The 15,426-nt window shown below is 35.4% G+C and overlaps 1 long non-coding RNA gene across 1 annotated transcript in view; it reads right to left on the reverse strand.

The window, feature by feature from the left end:
* Positions 1-7,177: 7,177 nt before the first annotated feature.
* LOC128239960 (uncharacterized) overlaps positions 7,178-15,426 on the reverse strand; it is a 31,469-nt gene continuing 23,220 nt past the window's right edge. Inside the window, exons 5-6 of the long non-coding RNA XR_008261975.1 lie at positions 9,739-9,845; positions 7,178-8,812 (exon numbers count right to left, since the gene is read on the reverse strand). This is a non-coding gene — a long non-coding RNA (uncharacterized LOC128239960). The remainder of the gene's footprint in view (positions 8,813-9,738; positions 9,846-15,426) is intronic.

A 15,426-nucleotide genomic window follows, 5' to 3' on the forward strand; every position in this document is an offset into this window, starting at 1 on the left:
ACCACAAAGCCTCAATGAATTGTTGATAGAGTAGTACTGCCTATTTCGACACAAAATAATATTCATTTGGTATTAAAACTTTTCCTGGAAAATTCAAATGCTTTTTAAATAGACATCTTCCATCGCAATGTTTGCTCAACTCCTGATTACAGCTAAACGTGTCACAACGAAATATATTTTATGCTTGCTAAATAATGAACCTGAAAACTAAATTAAAAAATGAACTTTTTAATAAACACTTTATGTTTTGGTCCTTCGAACGACTTTTGTACTGTGGAAGGTCCTTAACAATTATTACTGGCATCTAGTATAACGTTTTTCAAACATGGTATTGATATTTCGTTTTGGTAAAAATATATATATTTTGTGTTTATAAAGATATAGTTTGTCGGCGCTTTTATGAACCTAGGTTTATTTGATCAGTGTACAATAAGTTGACAATGGGGCTATGACACGCACAACCTAAACGCGGGTAAAAGTTTTTCGGCACTACGATATTTGGTTTTAAACTTTCGCTTTTTGATCAGATAAAGTTGATGATGGCGCAACGATTACTTTGTTTGTCAAGGTGACAACACTGATTTAAAAGGGACAATCTGGACCCATATGATCATCCTTTTACTAGCAGCTATTTTTTAAGCAATTTCTCCAATTGTTTGGTTAGGATTGCATCATTAGGAAGTCGCACATCCTAAGATAATATTTAATTCAAACATCATTTATTCAATCATACCATGATAAAAGACAAATGAGGTTAAAACATATATAACTTATCAACTATCATTGTATGCAATACAAGACATACAAACTAGCATTCTAATCAATTTACACTCTTAGTACTAACTATTTTTCATTTTAAGTTATGCAGAAAGATGTTGTATGTGTTCATTTAAACTACTTAATTGGTTGAAATTTCTATTTGACAAAGTTCACAAATTTATTACTTAGATTTAAGCATTAAGACATTAAATATGATTGAATGTATATTAATACAACTTTCAAATGTGTATTTCAACAATTGTATGTATACATACTCATACATATCACACACATATCACACAAATACACAAACATATATATATATATATCTACTTAGGGCATTAAGGAGACCGTATGTATTTTACGGCATTAAGGAGACAATTTGTATATTTTTTGTTTTATACTTTATTTTGCTTTTTTGTTGATAATTTAGTATTGAAATGATCATTTATTATGTGTACAAGATTTAGGCTTCTTAAATTAATTAACAAAAAATATACGTAATTTGCGGTCTCCTTAATAATTTGTAAGTATGTTGCAGGTTTTAAGGGGACAGGTATATATGTCGAAGGGTTTATAGAGACCAGTGTATATATTATATTATTTTTGAGGCATTAAGGAGACCATACATATTTTATGGCATTAGGGGGACACATTATATATATCTTACTTCGACAGTGAAGGCTCCCGTAACCTTAAGAGACAACTTGGTAATAGTATTTTTATTGTGTGTAATAAATCCACAAACAATGACCAGTCGAAACGGGAGGACTGCAAATTTTAGGATATTCATCGAAAATCTTTTACAGACCATCTCATTCATTAAATGCAAGTCAGCTTCTGTGTACCGTTTGATAAACAAAATATATAATGGCCAGGGGCGGATCCAGGAATTCTCGCTAGAAGGGGGGCGTTACTTAGGGGCGTTTGCAGGAGGATTGAGGGTTACTCAATCAAGAAATGTTTAACAATTTGTAGTCGGAAATGATGCATTATGTGCGTATTTTATTATTTTCTTCTCATATAATGACACAAAAAGTAAACTTGGACGATTTTAAAGGGAGCGCACGCCGACTCCGCCCCCTTCTCAATCCGCTAGTGAATGGTGACTTAATATTTGATATATTATGGTTAAATAGAACTTTCAGTTGAATACTATAGAAACTGTAAATGCTAAATACAAGTTCTGTGCTTGTAAAAACAATAAAAGCTTCGTCTGCACACGAATGTGTCTGTTAACGCTTGAACAGTTAGCTCATGATTAAAGAACATTGTTCATTGGGTTCATTGTGACCCATGGATATAAATGATTTCAAAGTTGGGGTCAAATTTCGTCATAGTGATAAACATTAAATAGAGAAAAAAACTTCCTAAAGTAATCTATTGTCATTAAAAACGATAGGGGTCATCTACTTGTCAATGTCAACAAACTACCAAGTTTGAGGACACTATGCCTGACCATTCATCAGTTATTGATTGGACATATTTTTGTATACAGGCATAAATGGTTATTTGACAGTAACAAAGTGCCATAACTCTACTATACATAACTATATAGATTTTGACGGCATTTGACATGCATCATTCCCATTCCTGTATATTACCTAATGGAAAGTGATATATGACCCACCAGTATTAAGATATGGCTCCTGGTGGAAATTTTCCTTAACAAATAGCTAGTATTAAGTTCCAAACGGCCATAAATGTGCTTTACATTAGTGGAATGTAAAAGCTCTTAACACATCATTGCCCTTATCAAGTATACATTCATTCAAAGTTTCAACAAATTTTTACTATCAAGTACCAAAATATGGCTCGGGACAGAAAAAAAGTGTTACAGACGGACGAACAGGTGGAAGGAGGGAAGGACAGACAACACTGAAAGAATATCCATCTGCCTTTGGTGGGGATTAAAGAACTGATATAAACATACATTGTATTGTTAAAATAAATTCAAACTTTCCAGGCAGTAACTTTTTATTCTCATAGACGTGAAATTGTATTTGTACAGTTCACTCTTGTATTAAGTTCTAATGCTGTTTTATGTTAAATGTTACATTGTATCATATTATGTTTATAAACATTAAGTGAAACTGAGGGTTATGGGAGAAACTGGTGTCTCTGTTAATACTATGCTATCCTATGCCTGTCCATGCCAGTCGAAAACCTATTTTGGTTTTAGAAAATAATAAACACCGGAATTTATTTAGAAATATTTACTGAACATCCAAAAAACAAACATTCACAACTTTGATACAATGTTATAATTAAGCACTGTTACCAAATCTCTTGAAATAATTATGTTGAATGATGTGTACATATGACAAGGTTTTTGTATTAGTATGGCGTAAGGCTCGAAATTTTCTAGATCTGGGTTCAACAATAACTCATCAATGCAAAAAAATCACCATTTAATGAATTGTTGACTAATTTATGTATTGTCTTTTTGAAACTCAATCTTAGTTTTTATGGAATATTCACTGTAGCAACAATGCAGCATGCAGTTGACAGAATGGTGGAAAATTGTACACATTTTTAAAGCTACATTAGCTTTTGATGAATACACGTATGACATAATGTTGTGGTTACTGTGCAAATATCCAAAATTTCCTGTCAGTTTTATACTTGCATGTGTATTTACCTACAATGTGACACACTTATCCTGGAAAGACCTAAGTTGTGTTATCATTATATGATTATATAGATTCTGAGACAAAACAAGAGCCGTCGTAAGACAGCGCGCTCGACTACGCCGCTTTGACTTAGAAGTGAATACAATAATGATGTAATATTACCAAGTTTGGTCTCTTTATGTCAAACCTAACTAAAATTATTCGATACATGATGCTGCCCTTCAACCAGCCCGCCCGAACAATGACGCAAGTCATTCAAATAACTTGATTTCCCATTATGAAAATGTAGTTAAGAATATACAAATATGCCTTTCAAAAGAAAACAAAATAAATCAAGGGCCATTATTTGTATTTAGGGTTAAAATGGAGATATGTTTCTTGATTTAAGATGGTCCTTAATAATTTTGAATTTTATTAAGTGCATTGCATGAACGGTATAGAATTTTTTTTATTAAAATCCCAACTTCCCCTTAACTTTTACTTGCCTAAAACTTTAACCTAAGTCAATCAGGGGCCATAACTTGTATTAAGGATATGGAGTTATGTAATCTCATTGGCTGATGGTCCTGAACAATTGTGTGAAGTATTAAGTCAATTGAATGAAGGGTATAGAACGCCTTAACCAATAGGCTACGAAGACGGTTTTAATGCATGTACTCAATTGCAGATTCAGGGGAGGGGGATCGGTCCCAGCGCGCGCGCCGTCCCCCACCCCTTTGAATCGTCCGTTTATAATACGTTCTCAGTCAATATCGGGAAAAAATACAATATTAAGATAAAAATGCACTATGTCGGACTATTAATTAGGGGAGTCTAACCCCCACCCCGGTCCAACATTGGAAGCCATTCAATTTCTGTTCTGAGGGAGAGGCGGATGTGGAAAGATTAAGCCCATGAGTTTCACGTACCCCTTCTTAAGTCAATTCCTGGATCTGCCACTGATATCTGTAATCAGATTTGTTGTTTCATAATGTTATAGTTCCTTTAAACAGTTTAAACCTTTTATGACATCGAAATAAACAGACGCATGTTCAGTAAAAACATACTCTGTATACAACGTTCTCGTACCTCAGAGCGATGATGATATGCATTATATTTATCATCCTACCTCTGATGAACAGGAATGACAACGTTTAAAAGCTATCATTTATAGAATTATGATCATTTGACTGACTGAGTAACTGCCAAAACTTTTCCGTTTAAAGAGACTCCTTATGTTTTGGCACCAAACATATTTTTTCTCGTAATGCATCTGAAAACACTTACATGTATATTTATTTTACTCCTTGGTACTGAAATTGCAGAAATAATAGTAACCAGGTTGATTTTCTTTTATACTTCAATTGCATTTTTAAAAAACGATTAAAGTATTACAAATTAATCTTGTTAAAGTTGGGAGCAAGCATATGGGGGTGCAGATAACACATATAATAAAAAAACGGATCGCTTATCCACTCGCCCAAAGGGACTCATACTAAGGTGTTGAATATTTTAACCTTAATGGAAGTTATTGGTTTATCACGTGATTATGTCAATCAACAGATTGTGCAACAGCCTTTTGTTGAATCGGGTAAGTAACGCATTAAAAAAATTTGGACTTCAAAGACTATATTTTAGCACATATCAACATTTATTGAAGGGTTTCAGCCATCAATAGCTTAGCTTTAACACTTCGTTTGATTCGCCATACTTTATTTCGTAACAACAATCTATAAAATCCAAGTAAAAGACGCATTTTTAAAACCCTTAACGCTTCGCTTATATTCACTCAAAAACTCATGTTCGAAAGATTTAAAAAAGTATGTCATAAACATATCCTCTTTAGCGGCTGAGGAAGCCGGTCCAAACCATTCACATACTTTCCGAGTTTCTTAATACGAGGGTATAGCCAGAAGTTCGTGGAATTACTTCATAAAATCAACACATTTTAATATTTTTCAACGAACGTCAGCTCGCTATAAAATCTATTTCAGCTGTAAATGACAAATAAAACTTCAAACTGAACATAGAATATAAAGGAAACTACAGCTTTTTCATTAACATGAGATCAGTATAGCCCGCGCACTTCAAACGTCAGAATCCGACGTCAACGTCATAACTTCTCAAAGTAAGAGCCGTTCGCCGCAATACAACGTCGATGTCTCGCTACCCACTGCCGATAAATGTCACTGAACCACTCTGACTTGTAAGAATACAGGCGTGTCTGAGCTTCACTCTGTAGTGCCTGAAAGTCATTGAAGCGTTTACCTTTAAGTTCACATTTAAGTTTCGGAAATAGGGCAAAATCGCATGGTGGTAGGTCTGGCGAATAAGGGGGTGGGGAAGGATCTCCGCTTCCAGCTAGATTGTCGCGGTAGTCTGTGCCTCCTCCGATCTATGCGCTGATGCATTTTCCTGGGGAAGAATCCACCCATCATGCAACGCCTGTGGTCTCTTTAATGCCATCGCCCTGTACAAGTCACGCCTCAAAACCTTAAATGGAGAACATACTAGTAACTGAGGCTTATAACATTTGTCGCGTATTGCGTACTTCATCAAATATTATAATTAAAACTAACACTTATTCAATCCCATATTTTTAATCATAAACTTTTTAAAACATTGTTTTATGCAGATTTTTTCAAGTCCTAAATATTCATAAAAAGGAATTTTGTTATATATCACTATACCTTCGAGTAGGAAGCACCCGTCACAGATTGGCTTTGCGGAACTGCATGGAGTAGGATAACACCGTGCACATCAAAGAAGACAATGAACATATGCTTTCCTATCGAGCGGGATGATCGTGCCTTCTTCGGAGGCGGGGAACCGGTAGTCTTCCATTGACTGCTTTGCTGTTTTGTTTCAGGGTCGTAATAAAACAGCCAGGTTTCATCGCAAGTGACTATCTTCACAAAAAAAACGGTTTCCTTCCTTTTTGTACCGAGCTAAGAATCGGCGTGATTCCCGTAGTCTTTTGCTCATCTCATCTTCTGTCAGCAGCCGTGGAACCCAACGCGCACTCACTCGACTCATTTCCAAACTGTCTTTCATTATCCTCCGTACCGACCCATAACTCATGTCCAACATCTTGCATATTTCATAACGAGTGACTCGACGATCAGCGTCAACGATGTTTTTCACGGCCTCGACGTCACACTCCGTAGTTTGTGAAACCGGTCGCCCAGACCTCACGTCGTCTCAAATGCTTTCCCGCCCCTCACTGAACCGCTTGTGCCACTTGTAAACGAGCATTCGCTTCACTGGAGTTTCACTCGATGCTTAATTCATTGCGCGGGCGCATCGGCGCCCGGCGCATATATTGATTGTTTTAGAAGTGTCCCTGGTGCAATGGGCTTGCGCATGCGGCGTTTTCATTTTTTTGATCGCGCATGCGCCGTTTCTTACCGTCCGCTCTCGGATAATTCCGAAGCAGTTCGCCATTAGACTGGTTCCTGTTCGATTTTGCAATAGAAGATTGGTAATCTTCTAATATGTGAAGCTTTGAAAATATAAGGCAAATTAAAACCAGAGATTTTTTTAAATAACTCTTTTAGAGAAAAAATATCATAAATGCACAGTTGTTGAGAAAACTTCTCTTTTTTATTTAAATAGTTTTACATAAAAGAATAAACCACCAATTGACCTTTGAATAGCCGGGAAATACCTTCTGTTTCTAAAAATAGCAACATCCGGTACAGGCCGAATAAGCCCGATGTTCGTCGCGATCTGTTACGGCGAGTGGCGATATATGTCGATGTTACCCGATGTTTCCCGAGTTGTATTACATGGCTAATACCTTAAAGGAATGATAACCAAGCAGATTTTGAGACAATTTTGTGTCTAAACTGACAATCTGTAAGAGTGCAGCTTTAAGTGTTGATCTAAAGCTTCATACACACATTGTTATAAGGTCAATAACTGTTTAAAAGGTCTCATGTACTAAATAAGATAATAATCTTCATACAATATCTAAAATTGATTAAAATAAATAAAGTACCATTATACCTATTTCTTAATAGTGCCGTTTCTCATCTGACAATACCTTCAAAGCCATCATTTCAACTATGAATTTATTTTTAACTTTCAACTTTTCTATAGCATATGCAACAAAATATACCAAAAATACAAGCCATGAACAATATGATTGTTCAACTTACATTATCTTTGACCTTTTGATATGACCATTTTCCAGTTTTGTCTATTTGTAAGTTGTGCCCTGAGGAATAAAGTATGACTGTATGAATCATAAAAAAGCAATAAAAACACTAAAAATATGCCCCAACCCCTGTAATTTCTAATACAGTAGTAAAATCAAGCAATTAAACATTTAGAGCTGCACTCCCACAGATATACCGTTTTCACAACTTTTTTTGTCTTGGAATGAGCAAATTTTTACGTAATTATCTGCAAACCAATGATAAAAGATTGCTGACAAAAGATCAGATTGCAGATTTCATATTTCTGTTCGAAAATTAATGTTACTAACGGTTTAAAAAAAGTGCATAAAACATCAATGTTTTAACTTAAATAGAAAAATCTGCCATTTAATTTTTCGCAAAAATTGGAAGGTTCCAATCCAAGACATAAAATGTGAAAAGTTGTCAAAACGTCCAAAATGTGAGAGTGCAGCTTTAACATTTGAAAGTAACTCTGTTTGCCTCGTGCCCCTAAACAGGGTTTAATTATATTATATGCCCAGTGGGCTTGTCCCTGTATATTTGATTGTATGATTGCAGTAATGGATACTGGTCTAATTATCTTCTGACAATTTTTCACCAATTTTAAAGAAACAGAAAACACATATTAAGCTCATATAATGCTGTACAATTTAATCTCATTTCTTATTTAAATACATACAGGAAATGGCGACATCATTCACCATTTAGTATGAAAAATGCAGTTTCCTGATATTTGAATAGCAGTTCTTTATTTAAGCATCTCAATTCATACAACATACACATAGTATGTATCAAGTTTCAAAGGAAACCAAATCATTGTAACGTTTGTTTTCAAAGCAAATAGATTCACACTCTTGACAAACTTCTTTTCCTAGTTTCAACTTTTGAGACTTTTTGATGAGCCTGCACCTTCCCCCTCTTATGCAGTGGCTTCAAGCAATAAAGCTACCAGCTCAAGTTGCACAGCTGGTGAACAAGACTGCTGATAGTCGACAAACTGCACACTTGATGCCATGATAAATCATGTCCATCGACTTCCAGAATGAAGAAATGATGCAGCACAGAATGTATTTCAATTGGACCTCTCTGTACTTTCATCCCCTTGTTGTAGTCAAAGACTATGTCTTAGTGTGCAGTGCAGGATCTTGAGAAGCTTTCTGCTCCTCTGATGAAGTAAGTTTGGCAGAGTGTGAAACTCCTGTCTACTCATATGCCTGGACACCTGTGATCTATGTCTTCTTGTGTGTGCCCAACCATCACCTGAAAAGAATTTAGAGGAAGTAAGTGCTTGATTACAAGTCAATGTGACAAAACAAGGTCTTTCATTTATGCCACCAAGAACTAGTATTCATAACTAGTTTCATAACTCGTATGTTAACTCAAAGCAATTGAGCAGAAACTGTTTGGTAATTAATTTTAAGTCACAGAAACTGTTTGGTAATTAATTTTAAGTCACTGCTTCCACTTATACTATCAGTAATATTGAACGTGAACCGACTAACCCAAAAGCTATTCTAAATAATTTTTATGTGCAGAAACCTTAATCCTATTGACACAAAAGAAATCCAATTGTATATCTTCACAAAACATTCTACAATAATATTTGTCAATTTAACTCAAAGATTGATGATTGTTTTTTTGTCAGACTAACACAGAGATAGCCCTATATCGCTCACCTGATTTGAGAAAGGATTCTAACTTAGTTATTGTTTGGACACTTACTGGACAATTTTGGTCTGACTTTATAATGCAGCTGGTGAAAATATTAAAAGTCCCTTAATAATGGGCTTACAAAAACATGAAAAAAATGTATTTGTTTAAAAATTACAAAGTGCCATAACTCTTACAATATTTAAGTTTGTATTGAGCAGAATAAAAGGCTTTGCCTAAAATACAACCTTAAAACTATATTTACAAGTAAAACAAAAAAATCTACAAATATGTTTTTTGTATCTGGTTTTTAAGAGAGAACGATCAGAAGAAAACATCACACATTCACAATCATATTAAAAAATAATTTAGTTTTTTTTTTATTATATTTTATTTCAAAAACACTGCAAAAGACAAGACAGTTACGTTTCAATTTCTTGATTTAATACATTGATGATTATAAATTCTTATGAAGCGAGATGGGTCTTACACTCTAACCAGTGCAACTTGCATGTTCTTAGTTGCTCAGTTATTACCTTTCTTAAAATTCTCCTCTTGATCTGAGCCACGCCAAAATGATGGGAGATGCTTTTGTTGTCTTTTCCATCGGAATGTATAGCACCTCTGTGTTTCTGTTTGTCTCCTGAAAAAGTAAAAGTTTATTAATAATAATCACAATAATAATAATAATAATCAGTGACTTTTATTGAAATTATCTTCACCGATTGTGCCTTGCACATTGGGGAACAAAGTTGACTTCTGAGGAGAAGATTTTTCCGTATAGACATATAGCAAAAAGTAGCTCCGCACCCTGGAGCAATGTTTTTTATGAATCAATATCCATTGAAGAAAATTCATACAGGGTATTGAAACATTTTTTTGCTTCAAATGAAGACTTTTAACAATGATAACTTAACTAGCTCTTCATCATATTAAATTAAACAAGAGCTGTCACAGGGACAGCGCGCTCGACTATTCCGCTGCTTTTCAATGTAAGGATTGAAACGTTTAGGCGAAACATGCATGGACCACTGTTAGATTAGATTTGAATGCAATACATGGTGTGCTGAGATATTAACATAAATGTGGTTCCATGCAAAATTTTAACGAGAATTTCTAAGTCTAATAATAAAGGGCCATTATTTGTAAAATACAGTTATCTAACTTGGTTATTCAATTTATTTGGGTGGTTGAATACAATTGTATAAAGTCTCAATGCAATACATCAAATAGTTGCTGAGATATTATCCTATGTGTGCTAACATGCAAGACCTTAACCAGAATTTCTAAGTCGCATAATAAAGGGGCAAAAATCATATATCATAAAAGATAGAGTTATCTTACTTGATTAAATAAGAACGTTAAATAGATGGGAGCCTGTGTGTAAAATTTCAATGCAATACATGATTCGCTGTGTTCGCTGAGGTATTGACTTAAAAGTGGTTACATGCAAAACGTTAACCAGAATTTTTATGTTGAATAAAAAAGGGGCCATTATTCTAATTTAATGCAAACTGGAGTTATCTTACTTGGTTATTTAAGTAGATTGGATGGTTGAGTACCATTGTATAAAGTCTCAATGCAATTCATCAAGTAATTGCTGAGATATTGACTTAAATGTGGTTACATGCAAAACCTTAACCAGAATTTCTAAGTCGAATAATAAAGGGCAATTATTTTGCATTAAATGCAAGCTAGAGTTATCTAACTTGGTTAATGAAGTAGGTTGGATGGTTGACTACCATTGTATAAAGTCTCAATGCAATACCTTAAGTAGTTGCTGAGATACTAACCTATGTGTGCTTACACGCAAAACCTTAACCAGAATTCTAAGACAAATAATAAAGGGCAATTATTTGCATTAAATGCAAACTAGAGTTATCTAACTTGGTTAATTTAGTAGGTTGGATGGATGAGTACCATTGTATCAAGTATCAATGCAGTACCTCAAGTAGTTGCTGATCAGATATTAACCTATGTGTGCTTACACGCAAAACCTTAACCAGAATTTCTAATTTGAATAATAAAGGCCTATTATTTGCATTATATTTAAATAATTGTTATCTAACTTCATTAATTTAGTATGTAAGATAGTTGGGAATACATATCCAAAGTTTCATTGCAATAACTGATGTATTTACTGAGATAATGACTTAAAGGTGCTTACATGCAAAACCTTAACCAAGGTGTGACGCCAACGCCGATGCCGGCGCCGCTGCCAGGGTGAGTAGTATAGCTCTCCTTATTCTTCGAATAGTCGAGCTAAAAATTAGCACAGTCTATGCCGCACACGGAGCCCCGTATTTGATCTTTTACCAAAGTTTGATTGAGAGTTTAGTTTCACATCAACAAGTCTTTACAGGTCTATTAAAGCTGCACTCTCACAGATTGAATGTTTTGAAAAAGGTTATATCTTTATCTTGGAATGAACCAATGTATGCGAAAATGCATGGAAACCAGTGATATAAGACTGTTGACAAAAAATGTCTTTGAATTCCTGTCAAACATGTCCGAACCAAATTCAAACTTTGGATAATCACTGTCATTCACGATGAAATTCAGCACTTTTTGCCCAGTATATATACGTTTACTTTAAGCAGAAGGCAAATTAAAACAAACACATTTGTCCGAAATTTAATCAAACTTTAAATGGTAGTAGAATTGTCATTTGTTCACGTAATTTTCAAGAATCAGGAAGTGAAATAAATGTTCTCATAGACGCTTGTATCCGGGTCTATATCGTTCATTGACTCTAATTAGAGCGGCTGCATGATTAAGACTAGCCGGTTCTTTGATAATTGTTACGATCGAAAAACACCGTTATCATTCGGAGCTCCTCGGCCATTTTTTATCGAAAACAACCTAGGATGTATTTGGACCGTTTACATACTCAAAAAGAGGCAAGTAGATCGCATAGTAATTTTATTTAGCAGTTAAACTTTATGACTTTACTCTTGGAAATCTTACTTAATTTTGCAATAATAAACTTCACTGACAATTAAATTAGATCAATAAATACAATTCTAAAACACTTCATTTCATAAATGATATAATTAAAAAATCTACGAACTACTTCAACTGATGTACCGGCATACATCCGAGGTTGTTTTCAATAAAAAAGGCCGAGGAGCTCCGAATGACACGGTTATAAGGGAAAAGGTTACATTCTACTAAACAAATTAGCGCTCGTAAAAAAAATAACTATTTTTTTTAGATGGTGCGGGCAAAGGTGATAAAAAAATAAAAATTTATTTTTGCTTTTCTGAAGAAAAAGGTGCGGGAAATCCAATGAACAAGTTATTAATTTGGTGTGGCCTAAGCTTCCTTTTTCTAAAGAGATCACATAGAAAATATGAAAACAAATGAAGAAAAAACTCTAGAAAACATGAAGTCTAGAAATGATCAAAAGTTGCAGAAAATGTATGACAGAGATCGAGATACTGAGAAAAAGAGCAGAATTTGTCAGGTATTGCTCCAACGCTAAGACAAAGACGAAGACAACTAGATCCTAAATATGATTTACAAATAAAAGAAAATGAGAAACTAAAGAAGCAGAGACAGAGAAGAAATAAAATGAAGTGAAATGAGCAAACAACAAAGGTCCAGAAAATGACAGACAGAACTAGAGCTGTCACAGGAGTGACGAATACCCCCAAATGCCGCCTGGACACAGGAATGGCAAACCATTCCTTTGAAAAGAGGCCATAACTCCAAGGTTACTGCACACTGCATCTTCTTTTATCATGCATGTATTGTTTTATTTAAATCTGTTGAGTTATTTAGAAGTTACACTGCTGACAAGAAAAACTTGCCTTTCATGAGTTATCGTCCGGAAACCGTTTTTCTATTTTTAGTAACAGTGACCTTGACCTTGGCCCCACAAGCCCCAATATCGAACTTGACCTGTATCTTCTGATGTTACACCTGTGTACCAAACTGTATCTTCTGATGTTACACCTGTGTACCAAAAATTGTTCAAATCTGTCTAGCCTTTCATGAGTTATCGTCCGCAAACCGTTTTTTTATTTTAAGTAACAGTGACCTTGACCTTGGCCCCACCAGCCCCAATATCGAACTTGACCTGTATCTTCTGATGTTACACCTGTGTACCAAAAATTGTTCAAATCTGTCAAGCCTTTCCTGAGTTATCATCCGGAAACGGTTTTTCTATTTTTAGTAACAGTGACCTTGACCTTGGCCCCACCAGCCCCAATATCGAACTTGACCTGTATCTTCTGATGTTACACCTGTGTACCAAAAATTGTTCAAATCTGTCAAGCCTTTCATGAGTTATCGTCCGGAAACCGTTTTTCTATTTTTAGTAACAGTGACCTTGACCTTGGCCCCACCAGCCCCAATATCGAACTTGACCTGTATCTTCTGATGTTACACCTGTGTACCAAAAATTGTTCAAATCTGTCAAGCCTTTCATGAGTTATCGTTCGGAAACCGTTTTTCTATTTTTAGTAACAGTGACCTTGACCTTGGCCCCACCAGCCCCAATATCGAACTTGACCTGTATCTTCTGATGTTACACCTGTGTACCAAACTGTATCTTCTGATGTTACACCTGTGTACCAAAAATTGTTCAAATCTGTCAAGCCTTTCCTGAGTTATCATCCGGAAACCGTTTTTCTATTTTTAGTAACAGTGACCTTGACCTTGGCCCCACCAGCCCCAATATCGAACTTGACCTGTATCTTCTGATGTTACACCTGTGTACCAAAAATTGTTCAAATCTGTCAAGCCTTTCATGAATTATCGTCCGGAAACCGTTTTTCTATTTTCAGTAACAATGACCTTGACCTTGGCCCCACCAGCCCCAATATCGAACTTGACTTGTACCTTCTGATGTTACAACAGTGTACCAAAAATTGTTCAAATCTGTCAAGCCTTTTATGAGTTATCGTCCGGAAACCGTTTTTCTATTTTTAGTAACAGTGACCTTGACCTTGGCCCCACCAGCCCCAATATCGAACTTGACCTGTATCTTCTGATGTTACACCTGTGTACCAAAAATTGTTCAAATCTGTCAAGCCTTTCATGAGTTATCGTCCGGAAACCGTTTTTCTATTTTTAGTAACAGTGACCTTGACCTTGGCCCCACCAGCCCCAATATCGAACTTGACCTGTATCTTCTGATGTTACACCTGTGTACCAAATATTTTTCAAATCTGTCTAGCCTTTCATGAGTTATTGTCCGGAAACCATGAAAACTGACAGACCGACCGACCAACCGACAAGCTCACTCCTATATACCCCCTCAAACTTCGTTTGTGGGGGTATAATTAAAGGAGAAAGGGCAAGATAAGAAGGCATGAACACACACTGTTGAAGCAGCATCAGTACAGAGAAAACACAACATGCAAAACAATCAAAGGGATTCCATGGCATGGGCCTCCACAATTAACCATCTGGTAAAGAATGCTTCACCAATGTCACGTAACAGAGTTTAATACTATAGAATGTGACGTAATACGTTATAATTAAGATATAATTAAGATTTAATTAAATGGATATGTGTCTACATACTGCATGTTTAGTAATGTAGGGCATATTTGATTGTCATTTGAATATGAAGATGGTTGACAGCCGACCTGGTACAAATGTACAAAATGGTCATGTTAATTACAAAAACGTGTATTCCTGTGGTTGTAAAGCTGTCATAGGTAGACAACAAATTAGTACAAATTAGTATAAAAGAGATGATTTGGGATGTGAAAACAGAGTTTGTTAGGCACGGAAGGAGACCGGCCTTGGGTCCTTAATGGACGGCAGTTAGGATGCGGGATTACCTTAAATGCCATGCTGTATTATATACTGATTATTATACTTAGAAAGAACGTGGAACAATAAAGACTTAGAACACTTGAACAGTTGTTGGTTGGTTACTGAACGAACTATCACGAAAGTTAAGTGAGCGTTGGCGTTACGTGACACGTAAAAGTTTATAGGTAAGCTTTACCACACTAAAACACCCATTTATTCAACATGTGCATTACTTCCGTTCTGTCCTGCTTATCAGCAGATATCTAACAGATATTTCGAACAAGATTGAAGATTCGGGAAGATATTCAAGAACAGGGTTGACGTGGAACACAACGGCGAAGTACTGAAAACTATTGGATCACATTTGAAACGTAAAAGAAAAAGGTACATGATGACAACTGCGGTTCGAGTGACTATGGACATTGCAGCGCGAACAGGCCACGGGACAAAAGTTA

The sequence above is a fragment of the Mya arenaria genome, chromosome 7 (assembly GCF_026914265.1).
Source record: "Mya arenaria isolate MELC-2E11 chromosome 7, ASM2691426v1".
Lineage (NCBI taxonomy): Eukaryota > Metazoa > Mollusca > Bivalvia > Myida > Myidae > Mya > Mya arenaria.